Genomic DNA, 26,023 nt, shown 5'->3' on the forward strand with positions numbered 1-26,023 from the left:
CCCTGTGCTGCCTTGGAGGAGGAAGGCATCCTAAAAGGAGAGCATCATCCTGGTGAAGTAGAAAATAATCCAGTAGCCAGGACCTGCACACAAGGGGAGGCAATATCCTCTCGCACCGAGGATCTGTCTCCAGGGGCTTCTGCTTAGAAAGGAAGGGTAAGGACAGCTGTTGTAGTTGGTGATTTGATCATTAGGCATGTAGACAGCTGGGTGGCTGGTGGGTGTGAGGATCACCTGGTCACTTGTCTGCCTGGTGCAAAGGTGGCAGTCCTCACTCGTCACTTAGATAGGATTTTAGATAGTACTGGGGAGGAGTCAGTTGTCTTAGTACATGTAGGTAACAAATGACATAGGAAAATGTGGGAGGGAGGTTCTGAAAGTCAAATTCATGCTCTTAGGTAGAAAGCTGAAATCCAGATCCTCCAGGGTAGCATTTTCAGAAATGTTCCCAGTTTCACATTCAGGACCTAAGAGGCAGGCAGAGCTCCACAGTCTCAATGTGTAGCTGAGACAATGATGCAGGGATGAGGGATTTAGATTTGTTAGGAACTGTGCAACTTTCTGGGAAAGGGGAAGCTTGCTCCAAAAAGATGGACTCCACCTTAACTGAGATGGAACCATGCTGCTGGTGCTGTTTATAAAGGATATACAACAGCTTTTATACTGAGAAGGGGGAAAGCTGACAGTCTCCCAGGAGCAAATGGTTTGGTGTGAAGTCTCCTTGAAAGATACTATTGAAACAGGATATTTAGGGAGTCCCATTAGAGAGGTTTCAATAATGGTGAAAGAAATCCAGAAGTGTTTAAGAGGAAGGCAGAGTAAAGGACTCAAATTATCCCTGTCATCTTCTCATCAGCCTATAAATGCAAGCACAATTTGAAATGTTTGTATACAAATGCTAGAAGCCTAAAAATAAATAGGAGAGTTAGGGGCTGATTCTATCAACGGGCATCCTGAATGTAGGAGGTGTTTGGCGTCCTACCGCCGTTTGGCAGCCAATTGGGACACATGTTAAAAAAAGAAACCCCCGAGGCAGGACACCTACACTGTAGGCATTTGTTGCAGGTCTATGGAGATGAGTAGGGACGGTTGCCCATTGCTGGGCGTGGTTGTGGTTTTACCTGGAAGTGGCCTTGGGTGAGATTAAGGGGCCCTAGGTGTCTCCCTAGGGTCAAGACAGATGCCTGAAATGTAGGCCAGCAAAATGCTGGCCCAAATTTTAAATGTTAAAAGTAGATGTGGCTGGCTGGGCTGATCGTGGCAAGGGAATCCCTGATCAGCTGAGCTTGCAGGACTTCCTGAAGCCATTGCTTTGAGGAGTCCTACTGGATCAGCTGATTGGGGGAGAATTACCATTGCCATGATCAGCTGAGCCAGCTGTGGCAGGGGACCCCTGACAAGTACCCCTGAAATCAACAGGAGGGATTCCCACTCCCTCCTACTGCTGCCCCCAGAACCCCTGCCACCCCATGATCCTCAACCCTCCTGCCACCCCTCAAACCTCCAGATTCCCACCTTGTACCCATAAGCCCCATGACATACCCCACCTGCACCCCCTATACCTTTGTAGAAGAAAGGCCGGCAAGAGGGATGCTTACTACCTTCAGCCAGCAGGCTCGCCTCTTCAGAATGGCAGGCTTTCCCCTTCCCAGTACACCCTGGGCCAGAATGGCATGGTCTAAGACTCTGTTAGGCTATGCTCATGTTATCCCAAGATGCACCAGGAAGGAGGCATAAGACCCTGATTAGCCCTAGTGCCTAAGGCCTCTCCTATGGGGCTTTAGGCATTTGGGTCAATCAGAGCCTTAGGACCCTCTCCGGTGCATCCCATTTTGAAGAGGTGGGCCTGACGGCAGGAGGGAGGTCCACTGATGGATCAAAAACTGGCTGGCAGACAGGAGACAGAGGGTTGGAGTAAAGGGCCATTACTCAGACTGGCAATGGGTCACGAGCGGGTCGGTGCTGGGACCGCTCCTGTTCAATATATTTATTAACGACCAGGAGGCAGGAACAAAATGTGAGGTCATTAAATTTGCGGATGACACCAAACTATACAGCGGGGTTAAAACCACGGAAGACTGCGAAGACCTACAAAAGGATCTGACGACACTGGAAGAGTGGGCCAAAAAGTGGCAAATGAGCTTCAACATAGGGAAATGCAAGATCATGCATGTAGGGAAAAAAAACCCTGATGTTCACTTACAAAATGGGGGGGATCACTGCTAGGGGTAAGTAACCTTGAAAGAGACCTGGGAGTGATGGTAGACACAACACTGAAGGCGTCGGCACAGTGCGCCACAGCCTCAAGGAAAACAAACAAAATGTTGGGTATCATTAAGAAGGGTATCATGACCAGGATGAAGGAAGTCATCCTGCCACTGTATTGTGCAATGGTACGCCCGCATCTGGAGTACTGTGTCCAGTACTGGTCGCCGTACCTGAAGAAGGACAGGGCAGTGCTTGAGGGAGTCCAGAGAAGAGCAACTAAGCTGATAAAGGGTATGGAGAACCTCTCATATACTGACAGACTGAAAAAGCTGGGGCTGTTCTCCCTGAAGAAGCGGAGACTTAGAGGAGACATGATAGAAACCTTCAAGATCCTGAAGGGCATAGAAAAAGTAGACAGGGACAGATTTTTCAAATTATGGGGAACCACAAGTACAAGGGGGCACTCGGAGAAATTGAAAGGGGACAGGTTTAGGACAAACACTAGGAAGTTCTTTTTCACCCAGAGTATCCCAGAGGATGGTGGATACATGGAACGCGCTTCCGGAGGCTGTGATAGGTAGAAGCATGTTACAGGGCTTCAAAGAAGGTTTGGATAGGTTCCTAGAGGACAAAGGGATTGAGGGGTATAGATAGAAGTAGAGGTAGGTTATAGGGATAGGAGTAATGGTAGGTTAAAGAAATAGTCAGGGACCACTGCTCAGGCAATAGGCCTGATGGGCCGCCCCGGGAGCGGACCGCTGGGCGAGATGGACCTCTGGTCTGACTCAGCGGAGGCAACTTCTTATGTTATGTTCTACAATGGTATGGGGGGTGCAAGCTGGGGGTCTGGAGGTTTGGAAGTGGGTCAGGGGGTTTGAGGATTGTGGGATATTGGGGATTCCAGGGGAGTGGCAGCAGGAGGGAGTGGGAATCCCTCCTATTGGGCTACTTTAGGGGGGTGGCGGGAGTTCTGGGGGGTGGCAGAAAGAAGGAGTTGGTGTCCCTCTTGCTGATTTGGGGGGTACTTGTCAGAGGGTCCCCTGCCACAACCAGCTCAGCAAATCACAGCAGGGGTATTTTTCCCCTGATCAGCTGAGCTGGCAGGACTCCCTGAAGCCACGCTTTGTGGAATCCTGCCAGCTCTGCTGATCAGGGATCCCCTTGTTGTAATCAACTGATGGCAAGGGATCCCTTGATCAGGCATGCACTATTCTGTAACTGGCACCAGTGATATGGGTGCCAATTAGAGAATTAGGGGATAAAGCATCTGTTTTTTAAAGACAGACTCAATTCTGTATAGGATGCTTTTGTGAGAGGTGTGTGATTATCAGCTGCATCTTAGGCGGACACTGGGACCGGCGCCCTATACAGATTCAGCCCCTTAACAGTATATAGCGCTGAAAGATGAGTTAGATGTAATAGAGACCTGGTGGAAGAAGAACAATCTATGAGACACTGTATTACCATGCTAGAAATTATATTGCAAGGATTGGGTAGATCAAATGGGAGGGGGGGGGGGGGGGACATAGATAGCAGTGTGGAATCCATATGGCTAGAAATTCCATGTGTGAAGGGAAGTAATCTACAGGTAGGGTTATACTTCCATCCCCGGGACAGAATGAGCAGACAGACGAAGATTTGGAAAGCTGGCAAATTGGGCAATAGTATAATAATGGGTGATTTCAACCAAACTACACTAGGAATGGATAAATGTTATCACACATATACTGTGTGTATATATATATATATATATATATCTTTATCTTCTTCTATTGAGAGAGAAGGGACACAATAACACAACACTTGGTGGAGAAAAAAGACCTCTATATCAAGGTGCTTATTATAACAGCATAAGCTGAAAGCGATCATCATTGGTCAGAAAAAAAAACTCCACTAGCGTCTGAGTATCCTCCTCTTTCAAAAATAGGAAAGACATCCACATCAAAGGGAGCAGTGCTGGATTTTTATGTTACGTTCTGCTGCTCCTATTGGGTTAAATCACGCCATAAAATGGAAGGTGTTCCTATAGGACATACTGACATCAGCTGGAAACAATATAAAAGTGTAATCTGAGACGGTGTGGTCAGTGAAAGCAGCCATGAAGGTGTGTGCATTTTGTGTAACCCCCTGATGATGCGGAATGCGAAACAGGGTACTCCCTTAGGGATGATTTGGTGCCTACAATCGTGGATTTGTAGATACAATTTGAAAGCTCTGCACGAGGCGATAGCAGTGAAAGTGTTTACCAGCTATTGAAGATCGGACCATGAATTTGACTATTTGCTGGCCCCAATTGTTGAACTTATTGTAAGCTGTGAGTTTTCTACTTCAAACACTGCCACACTGTGCTGCCAAAGAACTTGTTTTCATGTGGTTGCTGTTTTGTTTTCCACGGTTGCTAACTCACATCTTCTCTTTTCTTCTTTTTTTTTGAGGTGTCTTTCCTATTGTTGAAAGAGGAGGATACTCAGACATTGGTGGATCCAATGTTTTTCTGACCAATGATGACTGAAAGACTTACTCGCTTTCAGTTTATGCTGTTATGATATGTGGGCCCTGGTGTAGAAGTACATGGAAGGAGGGATCCAAAGAGATGTGAATATGCCGGACTGAGGTGAAGAAATAATGGATCTAAAAACAGAGGAGAGGGAGAGAGATGGTGGACAATAGGATGGAGGGAGGGAAGGAACAGAAAGCAAGAGAAGTTGGACACAAGGGATGGTGTGGAGGGGGGATAGAGATATTGGATAGGAGGGTAGATGAGAAGAGAAAGGGAGAGATCGTGGACCCTGGGGTGCTGGGGAAGGAAGGAAAGATGCTGGATGAAAGGATAGTTGAGAAAAGGAGAGATGGTGGATCTGGGGATGGTAGGGTCCATCACTGCAGCTGCAGGGATGGAGACGAAAAAAAGGAAAGATGCCTTCGGGGAAGGGAATGGAAATGAAAGGGGATGACAGAGATGGAAGATGCATCATTAACATGGAGAAAGAAGAAAATTACAAATCAAGTTTCAAGTTTATTTAAAATTTCTTATAAAGCCTAATCAAACCTTCTAGGCAGTGTACAAAAATTCCAAAACCCTGCGCCAAATTAATTTGCAATATAAACAAAGATAAATCAGGGGAAATGACAAATTTTTATAGACATTGACGAACGGGAACGAAAGGGAAGAAGGGTTGGAAATACAATTGATAGAGAAAAAAGTAACATTCAAGGAAAATAACAAAGGGAAGGGAATCTGAAGGTAAAATCCTTTCCTGAATCTAAATCACCCTTAAAAGGGCAGTTTAAGTTACAAAGGCATCATGGAATAAAAATGTCTTTATCTTCGCCTTAAAATTGGCAAGACTTGTTATTTCATGTAAGTGATTTGGGATACTGTTCCAAAGAGAGGGGGGCACTAATGGAGAAAATTGTAGCCCTCATTATACCGATATATTTCAGCGAGGGAATAATAAGAAGGTTGTGAGCTGTGGACTATAACGTCCTAGTTTGATTATAAGGAATAAGTAAATTGTTTATAAATTCAGGTTGGTTATTTGCTCTGGTTTTAAAAATAAGTAAAATAATTTTGTAGGTGATCCTATGTTCTATTGGAAGCCAGTGAGCTTTCTGTAGAAGGGGAGTGACATGGTCATACTTTTTTTGCGTTAAATATGGTCTTTACTGCAGTGTTTTGTACTATTTGAAGTCTTCTTATTTCCTTTTTTGTAATGCCTTTGAGGAGGGCATTACAGTAATCTATGCATGAAATAACAAGGGAATGAATTAAAATGTTCAAGGAAGAAGGCTCTAACAGTTTTGCTAAAGCTTTAATCATAGAAACATAGAAAGATGACGGCAGAAAAGGGCTATAGCCCATCAAGTCTGCCCACCCTACTGACCCACCCCTTTAGTCTATGCCCTAATAACCCAATTCCTTAACTTAACCTACGTAGGGATCCGACATAGGCATCCCATTTGTTCTTAAAGTCTGGTACGCTGCTTGCCTCGATCACCTGCACTGGAAACTTGTTCCAATGATGCACCCCTCTCTCCGTGAAAAAATACTTTCTGGATTCGCCATGAAATTTCCCGCCCTTGAGTTTGAGCGGATGTCCTCTTGTGGCCGAGGGTCCTTTGAGAAAGAAAATATCATCTTCTACCTCGACACGTCCTGTGATGTACTTAAATGTCTCAATCATGTCTCCCCTCTCTCTACGTTCTTCGAGAGTGTAGAGCTGTAATTTGTTCAGCCTCTCTTCGTACGAGAGACCCTTGAGGCCTGTAATCATCCTGGTGGCCATCCGCTGAACCGATTCAATTCTGCGCACATCTTTACGGTAATATGGCCTCCAGAATTGTAAACTGTATTCCAAATGAGGTCTCACCATGGCCCTGTACAATGGCATTATGACTTCAGGCTTCCGGTTGATGAAACTTCTACTAATACAACCTATCATCCGCCTTGCCTTGGATGAAGCCTTCTCCACTTGATTGGTAGTTTTCATGTCTGCACTGATGATTACTCCTAAATCTTGTTCTGCTGAAGTCCTAGTTAAAGTTTCTCCATTCAAGGAGTACGTCCTGCGTGGATTACCGCTTCCGAGGTGCATGACCTTGCACTTCTTAGCATTGAAACCTAGTTGCCAAGTTGAGGGTCAACTTTCTAAAGTAAGCAGGTCCTGCTCCATATTATTTTTTAAATTGCAATCACCTACTATATTACATAGTTTGGCGTCGTCAGCGAATAATGTTATTTTACCTCAAAGCCCCTGAGTCAGATCCCCTATGAATATGTTGAAAAGGAGTGGACCCAGGACTGAGCCCTGTGGTACTCCACTGGTCACCTCCGATGTTTTAGAGGGGGTACCGTTGACCATCACTCTCTGAAGTCTGCCACTTAGCCAATCCTTGACCCATGCTGTTATTATCTCTCCTAACCCCATCGATTTCATCTTGCTTAGCAACCTGCGGTGTGGGACGCTGTCAAAAGCTTTACTGAAGTCCAGGTACATGACATCCAAAGACTCTCCCAAGTCCAGATTTCTTGTTACCCAATCAAAGAAGCTTATGAGATTGGATTGGCGGGACCTACCCTTGGTGAAACCATGTTGACAGGGATCCCAAAGATTCCCCTCATTCAAAACCATGTCCAATTTGCGTTTAATTAGTGTTTCCATGAGTTTACACACTATTGATGTGAGACTCACCAGTCTGTAATTCGCAGCCTCTGCCTTGCAGCCCTTTTTGTGCAGAGGAACAACATAATCATGCGTAATCGATGGAACAGTGTTGAACAATTGTACTAATATATAAGTGATAAGTAAATTTGCTATCGAATGTAACTCCTAATAATTTTAGAGAGGGTACCACTTTGATAGGTAGATTTTTAAGTATTAACGAGGATTGAAGAGAAAGGCCAGATTTAAATGGAAAAAAACATTAATTTTGACTTGTTTACATTCAAGGAAAGCATGTGTGCAAAGGAGACCCTGGCAAACGAGTTATCAGAAGACAAAGAGAAACCAGAGCCTGGAGCCAACATGATTTGAATAATGCCCAGACAGCAAAAGGTAGAAAAAATAATTTTATTTTCTGCTTGGTGATTACAATATGTCAGATTTAAAATGTGTATCCTGCCAGAGCTGGTGTTAGACAGCAAGCATGAACTAGGACCTAAAAAAGAGAGGAAAAGTCTTTTTTATTTATTTTGTTTACATCGCAGAGCCGGCGTGGGGTTGGAGAGGTTGTAACCCTATACTTCTTCTAAGACTAAGGGGTCTTTTTATTAAGGTGCATGTTTAGCGCTCGCTAAATCAGTTAGTATACCTTAATAAAACGACCCCTAAGTATCTTAATAAAAAATTTGGCCCGCGACTTAGCCTATGCTTTAGATTCCAGCCCCTTATGTGATTGAGTTTGACATCCCTGATATAGAGTGAGGTCTTTTTTCTCCACCAAGTGTTGTGTTGTGTCCCCTCTCTCTCAATAGAAGAGTATAAAGATATTTGTATATACAGTATTTTGGGAATGATTAGGGTTTGGATGTATATTTTTGAAGATACTATATTGACATCCTTCCTTATTTTTTGTGTTTTTTTTATTTCAACTACCCCAACATTGACTGGATAAATGTTACATCAGGGAGTGCTAGGGAGTTAAAATTCCTAGATATCATAAATGACTACTTCTTAGAGCAACTGGTCCAGGAAACATCAAGAGGGGAAGCTATTTCCCAGATCTTCCATGGAACCTATTTTAAAATTCAGCATAACATTGGCTATCCTCAAATCATCAGGTACTACAGATAATTTTAGCGACAGTTTACAGATCACTAACATCAGGTCAGCAATTTCATGCTTGAGTTCTTTTAGCACCCTGGGATATATACCATCCGGTCCAGGTGATTTATCACTTTTTAACTTGTCGATTTGACTTAGTACATTTTCCAGATTCACGGAGATTTATTTCAATATTTCATCTAGTGTGGGCTGTCTATGGTTCACCACAATAGGTATGTGTTTAAAGGCAAATTAAAATACCATTCATTAAACTATGAATGCAAAGCTGGTGAAAACACAGAAATAAAAGAAGAAAAACAATTCAGGCAATATGCAGCCAGCGATAGCATTTTTTAAAATGCTGTTTGCTGTGGACTGAATTCGGCCATGATATTCTGTGCCAACACCTATGTGTTTACAGGCATGGACTACTGGGTTTTGTGCGGACTCTGGCTACAACCAGAATGTAGCCAGCCAGGTCAAATATTTTGTCTGCTGACTGATTAGCTAACCAGCTAGCAGACTGAATATTGGGTTAGCTATTAATAGTCAGCTAGTTGAAGCAATGCTAAGCCTGATCGCCTGCCTGCCTGAGTTTGTGACCCTGCAAGTCAGGGGGTGGCTTGAAAGAGCAGTTGCTTAACAAAGTAGTACAGCTGAGCTGGCTGATTCTGCTGTCCAGTACATCCCTTAGGAAAGAGCAAAAGTCTGAGTGAAAAGGAGTGGAGACAGCCAAAAAAAGGCAAAGCAATGAAAAACTGGAGCTATGCATTGATCCAGGTATGCAGAGAGGGGTGGGGTTTGGGTTATAGGTAGGGCTTCTTGTATCAGCAAGGATCAGGGGCTTCAGATCTGAAGGGGTTGAAGGACTAGAAATTGGTAGTTGAGACGGGATTTGGGTTGACCAGATCTTTAGTGAGGTGGGGGGCAGAGGGGATCTGAGTATGAGGGATCAGAAAGAGGGAACAGTTGGACATGGGGAGAGAGGCCTTGGAGGCATTTAGAAAGGAGGTTGCTGAAGAGGAGGAATCGGCAGGTTCACAAAAGAAGTTATACTGATGACGGCTGATATTCAGAGTCAGCAGCTGCATAGCTAAGCAGGTATAGCTAGAACAATTTTTTTGTATGGTCCTATATGCCAGCACCTGTGAAACTACAGGCTCCATCCTGACCCTGTAATGCTTCTCTCTCTGGTCTAGTTCCAAAATTATCCATTTGCAACTGCACTACCTGATTAAGTGCTGATGAAGATCAACAGATAGGTGGCTCCAAGTGATTTAACCAACAGGAGCTACTTTAAATACTGAGCCCATTGGTTTTTTTCCTTTTATTATTGTTTCTACCAGCTTTGCAATTATAGTTTAATGAAAAGCATTTTAATGTGGCTTTCAGCACACAGTTTCTGTGGTAAACCACAGACATCAACGTTGGTTTCTAAATTCAAATAAAATTTTCCTTGTATATGTTCTTAATTAAGTGTTGATTTATACTTGAGCAGTGGCAATCGCTTTAGATATTTTTTTTGTATGAACAAATGTGTGTATTTTCCCAGTGTTGGTCCAGTGTTTGTACATCTATTGCTATTGATAGAATACTGATGTTTTGATAGCTGTTAATATAAGAAATAAGTGTGCTTAAAAACTCTATCTTTTCACTTTTACCGTTCTGTTCAATTCATATTTATACATTTGTCGATTCTGATATTTTATTGTCTGAAAAACTTTAATCTGGTTTGTTTGTTTTTGTTTTACAGTAGTCAAATTCCTGATGCAACCCAAGGGTGAGCGAAATATGACCATGCTGAGTTTTTAAAGTTTAGTTTATTTATTTATATCCTGCTTTTCCTAAGGCGGATCACAATAAAGTACAAACATAATCAAAATCACATACATTACAATGATATCAAACACCATAAAGCATACCAATAATATAAAACTTCATAAAAATCACTGAGAGACTACCAGCGCCTCTCTTCAACTCATATCAGTTTAAGTCCCATATTTTATCCTACAGAAGAGATGTTTTTTCAACATTCTCTTAAAACTACACAAATTTGTTTTCTGTCATATGCACCCTGGGAGCTTATTCCACTCCTGCTGAGGGCACTCTTTTATTTTTTTGAGGTTTGTATGATATATAGAATATATCAATACAAAAAAATGTATATATCTTTGCTTGTATGTTCAAATCTCCTTTTCCTTGATCTTTACATTGTCCTCTTTCCCTTGTTCTTACCTTGAATTTTGGACTCCTAGATTTGCAAGGTTGACAGCCAAGGCCTCTAATAAATACTGGTCCTTCAGGACAGAGTTACCTACTATATCCATTATTTTACTATGTGAACCTTTCTTTGTTGTGGAAGAAAGTATGGAAGCATATATGTGATATGAATTTTAAGTACAAATACTGTACTCTCCTACAAAACAGCTATATGGAAAGATTCAGCTAAATTACTACCCCATTGAAAAATACAGCCAAATTGATAGTCCTTCTTGTTATGGTGGTGATAAAGCTGATCCTTATTAACTGGAAGGAAACATTGGGTCTCAGTTTGCAGATGTAGTAGAATTAAGAATACTGTATTTTATGCACAATTATCCATCTGCTGAAGCTAAGGAAAGAGAAGTCTCTTCAAATTTGGTCTCCAGATTCCTTTTATATAATTAAATATAAAATAGCATAAGCTAAGAGTTGCATTCCTCACATAGTGATGCACCTACTTTAAATTCTAAGCTGTGGTCTTGCATTATTATTGTTAGGGTTGTTTATGATAGGTTTATGTTTATTCAAGACTTATATACCACCATTCATTTAAACATCAAAGTGGTGTACAATTCAATAGAAAGAAAATAATTCAATTTACATAGACGACTGAAAAAAATAAAAAATCCTCCAGCTGCCACAAGTCAAGAATCCCCCAACTAGGCTACAACCCCTTGGGAATGCCTGCTGAAACAAATGAGCCTTCAAAAGTGCCTAAAACTTCAAATAGGAAAGTTTAGAGCATGTTTCTATTGGAAGAGAATTCCAAAGAGTAGTAACAGTGGCAAAAAAGGCAGTGTTTCAAGTAAAAAAACAATTTTGTCACCTACAATGAAAGAGGAGTATGTTGATGGGAAATGGAAGAACGGAGAGATTGGGAAGGTTTGTAAGAGACAAGTAGGTTGGCTAGATAATGAGGAAAACCAGGGTCAGAACCTTATGATCAATGTGATACCTGATGGGAAGCCAATGATGTTCTTTCATCATTGGGATTATATGGTAGAAGCAACGGGCCTGAGTGAGTAGCCTAATAGTGGTATTTTGAACTGTTTGTAATTTTTAAGTGCCAATATAAGGAGACCAATATACACCCATATTCTCCCCAAAGAGCCCTTTGATCCTCACAACAACAATTGCTAACTGTTCCATCATTCAGACAACTATTTATTGATGTTCACAGGAATTCTTCCTTCTTAGTTATGATGCCTATACTCTGGAATTCTTTACCTTACTACCTTCGTAACGAAAGCTCATTCTTGAAATTTAAAGCTAAATTAAAAGCATTCTATTTTTCTCAGGAATTCTGTTCACAGTCTGACAGAACAGAGTAAATAAAAAAACAACAACAACTTTTATTATTCCTCAACCCAATATTTTACTCTTTCCTCCTTTTCCATATCCCAGATTTCATTGTTATTAACCCTCTTGTTTTTTCTTTATGTTTTTCTTAATGTTTGTAGAGTGGTTTTTGTGAAAGTCTTAGGGCCTGTTTTACAAAACCGCACTAGCGGCTGCTGCGTGGTAACGGCCTCGAAGCCCAAAGAGCTTTAAAGGGCTTCGGGGCTGTGGCCGCGTGGCAGCCACTAGCGCTGCTTTGTAAAACAGGCCCTTAGTCTATTTCCCTACCTTTTAAAAAATTTTTATGATATTGTAAACTGCTTAGATTTTAACCCTGGTTTTATATTTACAGCATATCAAATAAATTGACCTTGAACTAAACAGTATTGCAGTAATCAAGTTTGCATGCAATCAGAACATAGGGAAAAGATGCACAACTGGGTAAATCTATATAAAGTCGAATGGAATGGATCTGAAGAATAGAGTAAAAACATGATCTGATAACAGAAACAAATTTGTGGATGTAAGAACAGTGTCAATATGGACCCTAGCCTCAAGTACTTCATGGAGTCAACCAACCAAACAGGTGCTGAGTTCAAAAAAGGAGCAACTGAAGGGTACCTGTAATTAAAATACTCAGTAGATATATTTGAACTAAATGTCTCTATTAGATCTTTACTCTCCCACTTATTTTCCAGAGTATACATATGAAGAGTCTTTAAATCTGTTCCCATAAGCTTTATGATGAAGACCACTGACCATTTTAGTTGTTGTGAATGGATTGTCTTTATCTTGTTTAGATCTTTTTGTAAGTGTGGTTTCCAAAATTGTACACAATAAGCCAAATTAAATCTGACCAGCATTAAACCAATTTCATAGGGAACAAGCTCTACCAAGAAAATTTCCTATTTTTATAACAGGGCTGTCACACTAGTTTCAAATTACTCATCCTTTTTTTTTTTTTTTAACAAGGAAAAGATATAACCATAATTAGTGCCCTACATTGTACTGTAAGAACCAGGCATCCTACAACACTATCTATCTATCTATCTACCCTGACTTTGAGTATTGTGTACAATTCTGATCGCCTAATCTCAAGAATGATATAATGGAATTAGAAAAAGTTCAAAGCAGATCAGAAACACTCCTTCTGGTTTACATGCAAAAGGAAAAACTGAAGGGGGCAGCAGAGCCCTCTGGTGAAGGAGAATAGATGCAAAAGCTGGAGTGGATTCCTTCTGCACAGTTCATGAGTATGGTGATATTACCCTTCCATCCAGAATGATACACCTAATGCACTAGAAATGTCTATATTATATCTCCACTGTCCCTTCTTTCCTCTATGGTGTACATATCCAGGTCTTCAAGTCTCTTCTCAAATTTTATTATCATCAGATTCTTAATATACTGCCTTTCTGTGGTATAAGCAAAGTGGTTTACATTTTACATACAGGTATTTTTTCTGTCCCAAAGAAGCTGCAGGAAAAAGTGGCCTTAGTTAAGTCTTGTGATGGTTTTTATCGTATGCTAAGGCCATTTTTACTGCAGCTGTAAAAATAGCATTTTTCTATTTTTTTTTTTTTTGTATTAATAGACATGTGCTAATGTTGCTATTAGCATGCATCCATTAAAAATAAATTAGCTACCTATTTTGTAGGAGTTAAGGGCTCACATGCTATTCTTGCACTAATCAGTTAGTGCATGGTAATGTAGCTGCAGTAACTGATTAGTACAGAAATGTTCATTGAAAAAAAATTAAATATATTTCTTAGAACATGGTTAACATCCCACGATACACCATTTCAAGATGCATTAGCTATACATTAGCACCTAACCCAACTTAGTAAGAGGGCCCCTAAGTTTTTATACCTTGGACAAGGAGCCACAGTGAGAAATGAACTTGGTTCCACAGTTCTCAGCCCACTGTGCTACCCATTACACACTTCCTGTACTCTGTGTGTCTTTTTGGCACAAACTGCATACCATTTTTCATGGCTTTCTGTGAATCATTTAGTATTTTTATGTTCTTAGTGAGATATGGCCTCCAAAACTGAACACAATATTCCATGTGGGGCCCAACAAACAACTCTACAGTATTCAGTAGAGGCATTGACATCTTTTCTTCTGTTTGTTATGCCCCTCTCTATGCAGCCTAGCGTCCTACTAACTTTAATAACTGTCTTGTCACACTGTTTTTTGCCATCTTAAGATCCTCAGAGACAATCACCCAAAAACCACTCTCTCAGTCCATGCATACCAGCCTCTCACCCACTACTACAAATATATTCTTTGAATATCTATAATTCAAGTGCATCCCTCTGCATATCACTGTATTTAATTGTAAGTGCCTAATAGGCCATTCTTCTAATTTTAGTAGATCACCACTCATGTTGTCTACTCCCAATGGGGTGTCCACTCTTGCAAATGTTCATGTCATCATTAAAAAGGGCAAACTTTTCATTCTAAGCCTTTAGCAATTTTACTCACAAATATATTGTTGTTGTTTTTTTTAAAAAAAATATTCTTTATTCATTTTCAAAATTACATTAAGTGTAAAATATATTCATTCACAGTAACAATAAATATATCACTTATAAACAATCATTGGTACATTATATAAATTTTTATCCCTTCCCCTTTCCCATCCCTCCCATCCATATCTTCCATTATTATATAATATATGTAATAATAAAAATACCCCCCTCCCTATATCCTGAACTGATAATTAAAAGGGAAATAATTTTACTTAATCCTTACAATATTTTGTTAATGGTTTCCACACATCCTGAAACTTCTTAAAGTATCCCCTTTGTAAAGCAATAAATCTTTCCATTTTATAGATATGGCATAAAGAATTCCACCAAAAGTTATAATTTAATCTCCTCCAATCCTTCCAATGAGTCAGATTTCTGCTAAATATATTGAATAGAATCAGCTTCAGTACCAAACCTTGAGGCATTCTGCTACTCAACTTTCTTTCCTCCTCTCATATTTACCACTATGCTTTGTTGTCTATCAACCAGTTTCCAATTCAGTTCATCACTTTGGGTCATTTATTATTTATTGCTAATTGGAATATTCTAGATTACCTTATCTGAAACAGATTAAAGCAGTTTACAGGTTAAAATTCAAAAACTCTAAAATTTTGATAGGAAAGCAACACTCATCCAATATCATTATAATTCACACATCAAAGTAAAACAGAAGAAGGTCCAGCCAAACAGGACAGCAGTAAAATCAGAGGTCAGAGCCCACTGGTGTTTCAAAAGTAATGCTAAAATAATATATTTCCAATGGCACTCTGAATCTTTTATAGAAAGGCTCTGCACACAGACTTAAGAAAACTTTATTCCAAAAAACTGGTGCAATGAAAAGCATTTGCGATATGTAAATGTCTTTGCCAACATCAGACTTTCATCAACAGATAACCAATTTTAACAAAGGTTAGCCAGCATTAAATAAGAGTATAGTTTAATATAATGTGATCATTTATTTTTTTCCTCAAAACGGGACAGGACTCCCTCCCCCAGATCCTCCACCCCAAAGTCTCCCGAACCCCAACGTTCAAAACGGGACGTATGGTCACGTTAAATATAGTGCAGATATAAATTCTCAAAACTGACACATTTTGATCACTAAATTGAAAATAAAATCATTTTTCCTACCTTTGTTGTCTGGTGATTTCATGAGTCTCTGGTTGCACTTCCTTCTAACTGTGCATTCTTTCATTTCTTTCTTTTTCTCTCTCTCTCCCTGCCCCCCCCCCCCCCAAGCCACCGCCGATTTCTCCAAGCCACTGTCACTGACGCAACACCAGGTCAGGTATGAGTAATGACTGCACAAGCCTTCCCCCTTCTCCCCCGATGTCAATTCTGACGTCGGAGAGGAAGTTCTGGGCCAACCAGGCAATGATTGGCTGGCCCAGAACTTCCTTTCGGATGTCAGATTGACATTGGGGGAAAAGGTTGTGCAGTCGCTGCATGCACCTGATCTGTTGCTGCGTCGGCGTTGGGAAGCAGGGAGAAATCCCGGGCTCCGCAATCGACTCATATTGCCTTCAGATCGCGATCAATGTTTTGGGCACAGTTTTGGGACGTTCTTTCTGAAAATGGGACATTTTGGCATCCCAAAGCTGTGCTTGGGGACAACGAGACAGGCTCTGTAAAAACGGGATGGTCCTGTTCAAAACGGGATGTATGGTTACACTAGTTTAATAGGAAGTTGAACTACAATATGCTTGGGAGTGGCATTCAGAACAGTGTTAGAACTTAATTATGTTTTCATTGAGAAAAATAGGATACATTGTTTAAAAGGACACACACATCACTAATGAAGTCAGATGCTGGTTTATAGTGAGGCCGATCTGAACTGCGGCTATTTTTGCCGCTGGTAGTGAGCACGAAGTTTGAGCACCGATAGTGAGTGCTCTCGAGCTGCAAGGACGATTTACGATCTTCAATATTTTTTGTTATTGCTAGCTCTACTTTTTGTTTATTTTCAAAGTGTATTTGGGTCCCTTGCCCTGATGCAGCCTACAGCGAAACACTGGTCATGGTGGACCAGTGATTGGGTAAAGATCTAGCAACTGACATAGTGTGATCAAAGATTTCAAGTAAGGCAACCTGACACAGTGTAATCAAGGATTTCAAGAAGGATAAGCTTTGTTCCAGTGCATATCTAACTGTTGATGAATGTGTGATGATGGCCAAGACATTTACATATTCCAAATGCAATGAACAATTTAAGTCGATATGGGTATGCATGGACAATGTTTGAACAAGGAGGTTTTTTGAGCTAATGGGGTAGTTTCTTTCTAATATTGCCAGCAAGTAATTCACTGGCGGTGTATGGGGATCTGAGGCTTTTTCCTTCTTGAAGAAGATCTTTGTTAAATTTGATATTATTGAAGAGAATTGCTGCTTTACAGCATGAGAGGGGTTTAAATGATAGAGAAAGTGAACATTGTGAGAGGTATTTATCTGATATTTGAATTGGTTCTCTCATCATTCTGCACATTTTTTTGCTTGGATTGAACCCCATTATTTACCCTTCTCCATTGAGAATATTGACCATTTAAACCTACTTTCTGCTTTCTGTCTTTCAACCAGTTATTTCTCCAGAATAGGACATTACTTCCTATCCAATGACTTTCTAATTTCCTCAGAAGTCTTTCATGAGGTACTTTGTCAAATGCCTTTTGAAGATTCAAATACACGATATCAACTGACTCATTTGGCTCACTTTTACCCACATTCAAAGAAATGCAATAGAATGGTGAGGCATTATTTCTCTTGACTCAATCCATGTTGGCTTTCTCTCATTAATCCATGCTTATGTATATGTTCTTTCATTTTGTTCTTTATAATAGTCTCTATCATTTTGCCCAGCACTGATGTAAGACTCACTGGTCTATAATGTCCTGATCACCTCTGGAATCTCTTTAAAAAATTGGCATCATGTTGGCCACCCTCCAGTCTTCTGGTACAATGCTGGATTTTTGAGAAAATTACAAATTACTAACAATAGCTCTGTAAATTCATTTTTCAATTCTATAAGCACTCTGGGATGCATACCATCCATTCCAGGGGATTTGCTATTGTTCAATTTGTTTAAGTGACCCATTAAATCTTCCAGTGTTACAGATATTTGCTTAAGTTTTTCAGATTCATCAAAATTGAATACCATTTCAGGCACTGGTAGCTCCCCCACATCTTTCCTGGTGAAGACTGAGGTAAAGAATTCATTTAATCTCTCCACTATGGCCTTGTGTTCCCTGAGAAACCTTTATATTCCTCAGTCATCTAGCATTCGAACCAATTCTCTTCCTGGTTTCTTGCTTTTAATTTACCTAAAAAAGTTTTTACTGTGTGCTTTTGCTTCCAGCACAATCTTCTTTTAAGGTCTTTCTTTGCCTTCCTTATTAGCACCTTGCATTTGGCTTGCCATTCCTTGTGCAGTATACAATTATTTTCAGTCGAATCAGTAAGACATAGCTTGGTGAATACATTTACCTAGCCAAGATTGCAGTTTACTTGCTTGAAACGCTAGGGCCGCTTGATAACATGATCAGTTTTGATATAATCCCTGGAATGAGTTCACACAAGAAATTTAATACAACAGCATTTAATTCTAGAAAAGGAGACAATGATAACATGAGAAGAATGGTAAAAAGGAAACAGAGGAGCAGCTACAAAGGTAAAAAATTTATATCAGGCATGGATGTTATTAAAAAATACCATCTTGGAAGCCCAGTCTAGATATATTCCATGTATTAAAAAAGGAGGAAGGAAGACCAAATGTCAACCAGCTTGGTTAATGAGTAAGGTGAAGAAAGTTATTAGAGCCAAAAGAGAATCCTTCAGAAAGTGGAAGAAGGATTAAGAACATAAGAACATAAGAAGTTGCCTCCACTGGGTCAGACCGAGGTCCATCTCGCCCAGCGGTCCGCTCCCGCGGCGGCCCATCAGGTCTGCGACCTGTGAAGTGGTTTCTGACCACTTTTATAACCTACCTCAAGTTCTATCTGTACCCCTCTATCCCTTTATCCTCCAGGAACCTATCCAAACCCCTCTGTACAGGGGTTCAAGAAGGGTTTGGATAGGTTCCTGGAGGATAAAGGGATAGAGGGGTACAGATAGAACTTGAGGTAGGTTATAAAAGTGGTCAGAAACCACTTCACAGGTCGCAGACCTGATGGGCCGCCGCGGGAGCGAACCGCTGGGCGAGATGGACCTCGGTCTGACCCAGTGGAGGCAACTTCTTATGTTCTTATGTTCTTAATCCTTCTTCCACTTTCTGAAGGATTCTCTTTTGGCTCTAATAACTTTCTTCACCTTACTCATTAACCAAGCTGGTTGACATTTGGTCTTCCTTCCTCCTTTTTTAATACATGGAATATATCTAGACTGGGCTTCCAAGATGGTATTTTTTAATAACATCCATGCCTGATATAAATTTTTTACCTTTGTAGCTGCTCCTCTGTTTCCTTTTTACCATTCTTCTCATGTTATCATTGTCTCCTTTTCTAGAATTAAATGCTGTTGTATTAAATTTCTTGTGTGAACTCATTCCAGGGATTATATCAAAACTGATCATGTTATCAAGCGGCCCTAGCGTTTCAAGCAAGTAAACTGCAATCTTCGCTAGGTAAATGTATTCACCAAGCTATGTCTTACTGCTCTTTTCGGAAATTAATTAAGACTACTTTGTTTGATAAATTCTGTATTTTTATTGAACGTTTGCATTTTTATTGTAACATTGTATTTCGCTGATTGTCCAGTTTTTTTTTAGTGTAAACCACCTAGAACTTTTGGTTATGGCGGTATAAAAGAATAAAGTTCTTATTATTATTACCTCCCACAACAATTCATGCTCTCCACTAAGAACTAGGTTTAGCATTGCTTTGCCTCTTGTCAGTTCCTTAACCAGCTGCTCCTTAAAGCAATCCTTGATTTCATCAAGGAGTTTATCTCCCTAGTATGCTCTGATTTTACATTTAATTAGTCAATATAGGGATAGTTGAAATCACCCATTATTATTGTGTTACCCTAATTTCTGATAACATTTCAGCATCTGTCTGTTCATCCTGGTCAGGCTGATGGTAGTACACTCCTATCACTATCCTTTTCCTCTTTATACATGGAATTTCTACCCAAAGGGATTCCAAGGTGTGTTTCTGTTCCTGTAGAATTTTCAGTCCATTTGATTTAAGGTCCTCCTTAACCAGGGATCTCAAAGTCCCTCCTTGAGGGCCGCAATCCAGTTGGGTTTTCAGGATTTCCCCAATGAATATGCATTGAAAGCAGTGAATGCACATGGATCTCATGCATATTAATTGGGAAATCCTGAAAACCCAACTGGATTGCGGCCCTCAAGGAGGGACTTTGAGATCCCTGTTCTTAACATATAACGCTATGCCTCTACCAATTCTATCCACCCTATCATGGGGATATATTTTAAATTTTTCTGGGTGCTAATTTACATGGTGGTTCTCTGAGGGCTGCTAAAGTGCCTTTTTTTCACCATTGTTTATATTTCAAATGTGTGCAAACGTGGTTACTTGTGTCTGCTTGCCATACAAGAAGTGGAGTTTTTTGCCATATGAAGCTGAACTGAGGCTTTTTCTCTACTTATTTTTCTTTTTCCATTTGTGAATGAGTGAGTGAAGCGTGTGTATGTGTTGATGAGGCCTTGAAGTGTCTTTGAGTTCCCTGTTTGTTCCATATAGTATATTGATTGAGTATTTGGTGGTTTTACATGCCCTTTTCCTGAAGTGTTTGAGTAGATATAATTTGTATCCCAGCATGACAGTGTCCCATTGGTTATCTTCCTTCCACCAGGTCTCAGAAATTATATCTATCTTTTCATTTAGTGCAATACATTCTAACTCTCCCAATTTGTTTCTTAGGCTTCTGGCATTTGTATACAGACATTTTAAACAATGTTTATCTCATCTATATACAATTTGCTCAGCAATTGGCATGGATAATTTGCAATCTTTAAAATCAAACTGCTCTGTGTTTACCATGGCATGTATTGCAATCTCACTATTGGGATGCTCTGTCTTCCCTTTTATGATGATATCTTTTAAATATATCTTGTTCTGAACCATGTTCTTTTGAGCGACTGTTGGCTTTCCCCCAGTTTCTAGCTTACAAGTTTTTCTATCTCCTTTTAAAATGTTGACACCAGCAGCCTGGTTCCACCCCGGTTAGGGTGGAGCCAATCTTTGTGAAATAAGTTTCCCCTTCCCCAGTATGTCACTCAGTTCCTAACAAATCTAAAACCTTCCTCCTTGCATCATCCCCTCATCCATGCATTGAGACTCCGGAGCGCTCCTGTGCGTGGAACAGGGAGCACTTCTGAAAATGTTATCCTGGAGGTTCTGGATTTTAACTTCCTACCTAAGAGTCCAAATTTGGCTTCCAGAACTTCCCTACCACATTTCCCTATCTCATTGGTACCCATATGCACCAAGACAGCAGACTCTACCCCAGCACTGTCTAAAATCTTATTTAGGTAATGTGTGAATTCTGCCACCTTCATACCAGGCAGGCAAGTGACCAAGTCCACCAGCCACCCAGCTATCTACTTGCCTAATAATCATATTTCCAACTATAATATCCATCGTAATGCTTCCCTTCTGGGAAGAAGCCCCTTGAGACACATCCTCAGTGCGAGAGGACACTGCATCCACTGGTGGCTACAGGATTGCCTCCTACTTCACCAGGGTGATGCTCTCCTTTAAGAAGACCTCCCTCCTCCAAGGCAGCACAGAGTCTACCAGACTGGAAGTGGGACTTTTCTACAGTATCTCTGTAGGTCTCCTCTATGTACCTCTCTGTCTCCCTCAGATCTTCCAAATCTACTACTCTAGTCTCAAGAGGTCAGATCTGTTCCCTGATTTCTAGGAGCTCTTTGCACCGAACACACACATAAGACCTCTCACTAACTGGGAGATAATGTAACAGTGAAAAACACTGGATTGCCCCCATCTTGCTCCTGAACTGCTGCCTGCATCTTAATATTGGTGATTTCTTTATTAAGTTGCTACGGGAGTTGGAAAATGTATACCAAGGTCAATTACGATTGCTAGTTTTATGTTGGGTTATGGTAATATTTATTTTGGTTATTATTTTGTAATGTTGTAATTAGTAGACTACCCTCCCAAGATTTCTTAAGACTATTTCTTAAGAGCTAATTACTAGCTAAGAGAGATTAATTACTTCTCTTTTTTTAGCATTTAATTGGTTCAAGCAGTGGCGTACCTAGCATATGACACCCGGGGCCCATCATTTTTTGACACCCCCCCATCTGTACAGAAAACATGATTTTTAATAACAAGCCACACATCACACATGAGTACCTAGGAAAAGGCAGCATCTTACATACTGCAGTGAGTAGTACAACATCAATACACCCATTGTAAAACTAAACAAGCCAGACTAGTACAGATCAATCCTGCAGTCAAGCCTAACAAAAAACCATGTCTTTCAAACACACAGAACATCTTCGCCAATATGGAATATGTAATCACAAACTTACCCTTCCCCCTTTTACAAAACTGTAGTGTAGATTTTAACCATGGTGGTAACAGCTCTGACGCTCATAGAATTCTGAGCATCAGAGCTGCTACCACCATGGCTGGCGCTAAAAAACACTCCACAGTTTTGTAAAAAGGGGGATAAAATAGAAATACATAGACAAAGGTTAAATTGAACCAGTAAGAAGCTGGACTCTGCATACAATGCAACACCACAGAAACAGTGACACATGTCTCCTAAAGCAATAAATAAATAGAAAATGTATTTCTACCTTTAATGTTCTGTGGTTTCTGCTTTCCTCATCTTCTTGTAACTCTCTTCCTTCCATCCACTCTCTGCCATCTCTCTTCCCCTATATGGCATCTTCTCTCCTTCTATGCCCCTTCCAGAAACTGTATGCCTCCCCCTTCCATCTTTCCTTTCACCCCCATTGGTCCGGCATCTCTCTCCTCTCCTTCCCTCCCCCTTTCCCTTTTTCCCCTTTTCTTTTTCAATTTATTTTCTGCATCTGTCTAGATTACGTTCTTACTACCCTCTCATCAATGTCCTTTTTTACTGTCTACCTAAAGCTTGCCACCTCTTTCCCTCACCCCTTCCAGTATCTAACTCTATCCTCGTCCCTCAATCCAGCATGTGCCCTTTTTTATTTCTCCTCCCCACTTCCTTCCAGCGTCTGCTCCCCCTCTCCCTCACACTTTCATTCAGTGGCTGTCCCTCCTCTCCCCACTTCCATTCAGTGTCTGTCCCTCTCTCTGCCCCTTCCATCTACTGTTCACCTTCTGTCTCGCCCCTTCCAGTCACTGCCCTCTCTGCCCTTTCCAACCAATGTCTGCCTTCTCTCTCTTCCATACAACATCTTCCTTCTTTCTATGCTCCTTTCATAACTATCTATCCTGTGAACCCTTCTCTCCTTTGTACATGATTGATTTCAGTTCTGCCACCTCTCCATTTTTTTCTCTCTGTCATCAACCCATCCCCTATGCTCTGGTATCTCTCTCTTCTCCTTTCTTTCCTTCACACCCCACAGTCTGGTATCTGCTCTTCCCCGATTCTCTGGCATTTCTCTCCTTTCCTTCCTTCTTTCCCTCCCCCTCCATGCTCTGAGATGTCCCCCTTCCTTTTCCCTTAGTCTGGCATACCTTCTTCCTTCCCTCCAAGCCCTGGCATCTCCTTTCATTACCTCCTTCATCTTCCTTATCCCTCCAGCTCTGGACTTCTCTGCAGCTCTGGATTTCCCCATACCTGCTCCCCCCCCTGCCAATGCTTCGGTTACTCTTCTTTCTTCCTCCCTCCCTCCCCCCACGCAGGACCTTGTGGTACCATCAGCTCTTAGTCCCTCTAACGCCGGCCCTGCAGCTCTGGACTTCCCCACACCTGCTCCCCCCCGATCACTATTATTTTAAACGTTATGGCAGCCATGGTGCTGTATCCATCGAAGGAGACTTCTAACCTCGGCCTGCCCCGGAACTTTTACTGCAGCCACCGCCCGCCTAGGTGGGAACAGGAAGTTGCTGTTGCAGGAAGAATTCTGGGGCAGGCCGTGGTTAGAAGTCTCCTTCGATGGATACAGCGCCGCAGCTGCCATAATGTTTAAAATAATAGCGATCGGGGGGGGAGCAGGTATGGGGAAGTCCGGAGCTGCAGGGCCGGCGTTAGAGGCAATGAGAACAGCCGGCTGTGCACCCCCCCAAGGCGTGCACCTGGGACGGAACTCCCCCCGTCCCCCCCTTGGTACGCCACTGGGTTCAAGGGCCTATAAATCAGAGATCAGGTCAGAAATGGGTGGGAGCTTTGGAGTATGGACAGGAATTAATCACTAAACAAAGACCTTCCTCAGCTGCTAGATGTACCCTGAACTGATTAATATTACAATGCCGTGTAAACTAGTAGAGCGATTGATGCACAATATCTGTCCCATTAGAGAGAGAAAAAAGCACCCCCCCTACCAGTGACAGCCCTCCCTGATGAACCGGCACCAGGACCTACCCCCTCCCCATGCCAACAAAAATGGCAGGATGGATGCCAACTCCCTTCTGCAATCATAGGCCCACTCCCGTGCCAAGCACCCTCAAACATCCCCTAGTCTCCCCATTTCACCCCTGAAAAAAAAGACAGGAGGGATGCCCACTCGCACCTGCCAACTGGAGGTTCCCTGAAACCCCAACCCCACCCTCTGAACCCCCATATACCTTATTAGAGAAGTTGGAGCAGGAGGAAAGCTCAGTCTGTCCTCTTGGAAGCGGCCTTAGATGTCTCAGCAAATTAGGCCCTTCCCTCTGTAAGCTGGGATATAAGGGGAAGGAGTCTAAGGCCCTAATTGGCTTGACTGAACCAATCAGGGCCTTAGACTCCTCCCTCTTGTATCCAGGATACAGAGGGAGGAGTCAAAGGCCCTGGTTGGCTCAGTCAAAACTATTGTATTTTTTGCTCCATAAGACGCACCCTAGATTTAGAGAAGGAAAACAAGAAAAAAATCATTCTGAACCAAATTCTCCCTACCAGGCTCTGTACCCTGCCCCCCTTCAGGTGGTCTAGTGGTAGGCAGGGACAGGACATAGGGCAGGCAGGCCTAGTGGCCTAGTGACAGGCAGGGCCCCCCACCCCAAGGCAAGCAGGCAGGCAGGGCTCCTCAAAGTGCAGAATCTTTCTTCTCTTCTTCATTATCCATGTGTACCATTTCCTCCCCTTCCATTAAGTATCACATCTCTGTATCTTTATTCCTCCCCTTTCTGGCATTATTCCATGTCCCTGTCCCTATGCTCCCTCCTCCTTCAGCATTTCTTTGCTCTGCCTCTTTCCCTCCCCATGTCAAGCTTTATTTCCTTCCTCCTGTACTCCTCATCCCCACCCCCCACTCCGAGGCAGGCAGGCAGGCAGTGCATCCCACCCCCCGAGGCAAGCAGGCAGGCTGGCAGGGCACCCCCCCGTGCCCCCTATGAACTCTCCCCGTACCTTATTTTAGTTCCTCCGGCGCAGCTTGACGGGCCCGTTCCTCCATGTCCTGCCTGCCACTGGGGCTGAGACGAACGCGAAGAGAGTCAGAGGAGCAGCGGTGGAGGCGGCTGAGGCCTGGATGTGCCAGCCAGCGCTATCATGGGGGAAAGGAGGGAGGAGAATGGGAGGCCAGAACCAGCTGCTGCCGCTGCTGTTGCCATAGCCGCTCGCTCTCTTGTCAGGGCTGCTACGCCATGCCAGGAATCTCAGCGGCTTCCAGTTCCGATGGCTGCTGCTCACGCCCAGCCCGTGGGTAAGCTGCTGCTCGTGTGGGAAGCAGGACTCGCTGTCCCCAGCTGCCTCTCCAGTGGCAGAGTAGCACGCAAGGCTGCCTGCCTGGTCCTGCGCCACTTCCCGTGAGAATGGAAGCGGCGCGGGACCAGGTAGGCAGCCTTGTGCGCTGCTCTGCCACTAGAGAAGGGAAGAGGAGGCAGCCGCATCAAAAATGCTTTTCTTTTGACATTGTTCTTAAGCAAATACAAATGGGCTGATGTTCATTGGAAACTCCACAAATGCGTAAAAGCAAAAAAAATTCAAATCTGTGAAAATAAGGTCAAATAGAAAAATGCAAAATAAACACAGGTCTTAATTGGTTCATAAATAATCTTCATCTCATAATCTCTCACAAAACATTTTTAAAATTATGGAGTATTTTCCTAATGTGTGCTAATGGATAGCATGTTCTAATGATTAGCATGCGCTAAATGTCACATAGCTGATTACATACCTATGAGCTGTATGGCACATTAAAAAACACTAATTCATTAGCACAAACTAAATTCATTAGCACACCTTAGTAAGAGGGGACTCATATATTTGTAAATTTCATTTTTTAAATATCACACATAAAACTACCCATGATATTTCTCTTCCTGTCAATCAATAACCATAACAATTTAAAAATAATTGTAATGC

The 26,023-nt window shown here is 41.9% G+C and overlaps 1 protein-coding gene across 1 annotated transcript in view; it reads right to left on the bottom strand.

Annotated features, from left to right (window-relative positions):
• The window catches only part of SOX5 (SRY-box transcription factor 5), an 845,257-nt gene that overhangs the window by 218,491 nt on the left and 600,743 nt on the right, over positions 1-26,023 (bottom strand).

The sequence above is a fragment of the Geotrypetes seraphini genome, chromosome 7, assembly GCF_902459505.1.
Source record: "Geotrypetes seraphini chromosome 7, aGeoSer1.1, whole genome shotgun sequence".
Classification (NCBI taxonomy): Eukaryota; Metazoa; Chordata; class Amphibia; order Gymnophiona; family Dermophiidae; genus Geotrypetes; species Geotrypetes seraphini.